Source organism: Aplysia californica, unplaced genomic scaffold (assembly GCF_000002075.1).
Source record: "Aplysia californica isolate F4 #8 unplaced genomic scaffold, AplCal3.0 scaffold00149, whole genome shotgun sequence".
Classification (NCBI taxonomy): Eukaryota; Metazoa; Mollusca; class Gastropoda; order Aplysiida; family Aplysiidae; genus Aplysia; species Aplysia californica.
This window is the reverse complement of record NW_004797419.1, coordinates 672,479-674,865: the sequence shown is the minus strand read 5'-3', so window position 1 is coordinate 674,865 and position 2,387 is coordinate 672,479. Positions and strand designations below refer to the sequence as shown.

Below are 2,387 nucleotides of genomic sequence, written 5' to 3'. Positions count from 1 at the left end.
TGCTGGCGTTAATGTTATTGACATGGGGGGGCGATAAAGACGACAGATGACTGTTTGATAGAAAAGAAGGAGCAAACCACTCACCAGAGCCCCCACTAACCACATACTGGAGATCAGGTGTAACTTTATGGTGATATTAAAAAAATTTTTTTTTGATGGTACGAGTTTCACTTATATCGCTGTCCCATGTTCACAAAACTAATGGCACGGGGAAGTGAAGATATAGCCTACTATGGCAAATGCTGGCACTGGTTGTATTTATAGCATACCAGTTGCCAATTTCTGAGAGTCCAACAATATGAATAATGCATTCACCAGTCAAAATTACACGCCCACATTAAGGTCCCAACCACATCGTACCTCTTTACCTCCCTCACTGTTTCCTTCGTTTCTGCTGAACTCTGTCAGGAGGAAAGTGTAGCCAGAATCTCTGATTTTAATCAAGTCCCCATATGCAAATGAACAGAAAATTGGTGGTTTGTTTCTTTCTTGGAGAGGGGGAGTTGTCACTGCCATTACAATAGTTTAAAATTGCACGGGATTCCAAGAAGCTTGGTTTGAATTTCCAGAACACATACTTGATCTGAATTAGCCCGAGGTGATTTTACAGTTATACATCCACTAGGCTGCGGCGTCTTTTATGGAATGTTTTGGACTTCTACATACATTTTATAGCACTTTTGGCATGTTTTGGACTTCTACATACATTTTATCGCACTTTATTATTAAAACCAGATATTGCTTTAATTTTAAAAATTGTGATTTGCAGTATTTTGATTGATTGCATCCGATCTTTCATGGGAACAATTCAGGATCTTTTTGTGTTTGCCGAAAATCTACGAAAGTTGAATTAGTTCACCTACAAATATCGTGGGATCAATTAGTGCCAAATAGTGTCAGCAAGTTAAAGCAAGTCAAATCTAATCAATTTGAAAAATTTAGAGGAATTTAAAATAATGGTATACCATGCTCCTTACAATATAGTCTTGGATCATCTCCAACGTAGGCGTGAGTACCTGGAGTGCGGACAGGCCTAGCTGGCAAGATTTTGAAATTGTCATGTCCAAACTTCTGAAATGATATTTATTGGCTTTATGCACTTCCGCTTCCCTTCCCTTCCTTTCCGTTACACCTTATAGAGTACCAAGAATCTTCAAATGTCAGAGGTAACGCTGAACTAAATTTTCCTTCCGCGTGTGAGCGATAATGCGGCACACAGCGGGATCCTGGGGATAGGTTTTGTTTGCTCAAGTAAACAGAACGCATTAACACAGAAGCGGGCATTTCATGCAGAGGAAAAAGCATGACAGACAGAGAAAAAAAAATGGGAAAGAAAAGTAGTATGATCTACCAGCGACACCCTAAAACCACCCAGAGGTTTCCAATAGGCAAACGTTATGTTGAGCACTAGTCGACATGATGTCAAACGCAAGAGTTTAGTCAAACTAGATGGGTGCATATTACAACCAGGACACCAGGTTGAAAAGAAATGGGTTCCAGGAAAGACTAGTAAAAGTAAAACTAAAGTCGAACCTAAATCTTGGGTGTCTTAATTAATCATTTTGACAACGAACTTTGCCAGACTGTTGATGGCTCAGTTCCTTTGCGTGTGGAGATCCGAGTCCTCTAATGGAACGACTGCTATTTGCTCGTTATCTGTTGATGGGTGTGAAATCGATTTGGCTCATATCATTTGCTAAACTCTTTTGCTGGCGTTAATGTTATTGACATGTTGGGTTAAAAAGAAAGGAATTGGGTGACTTTGATGAAAGTACATGTTGTAAGTTTTTTTCAGTGTTCACGTAAAGAGCAAGAGGAACAATAGTTTCCTCGACCCTGTCCATTATTGGTAGACTTAGGCACTTCAGTGAAATTTTCAAACTTCTACGAGGGAACTAAAATTTGGATTATTGGAAAGAATTTGGCTATCTGTTTTCAGAGCTTTTTAAATTTTTGTGCTATCTGTGTTAGTTTAGAAGCAGCGATCGTTTTTGTGAATCAATTTTCGCCCTGATTTGGCCAAATTTTTGCACTGCATTTTGTGCCACCAAAACTCGAAATTTTGCTTCACAACGTCATAAAATCCTTAATAATAGTTGTATCGTGACCATTGAGGTATCATTTTGTTTGCTGTTTTATGTAGAATCAATATATAAAAACAAAAGTCAAGTACATTAAGAGTAAAATTCTATTTACCGTTTAATTACGTCATAATCGTGACGTCGGGAGTCCAACGCCTATTATCCCCAAAAAAGAAACGGGCACACTTTCCATAATAATAGTCCGATTTTCAAAAGAAAAACATCGCTCATTCTGTTTTAAAGAGTTCTGTTACTTGCTATTGGGGAAAAATGATTAAAATTGAAAGCAGTTTCAATCTTACATGC

General features: G+C 38.2%; 1 protein-coding gene across 6 annotated transcripts in view; it reads right to left on the bottom strand.

The window, feature by feature from the left end:
* Positions 1 to 2,387, bottom strand: part of LOC101851800 (chitinase-like protein PB1E7.04c) — a gene marked incomplete at its 5' end in the record, with an annotated part of 143,348 nt that overhangs the window by 19,743 nt on the left and 121,218 nt on the right.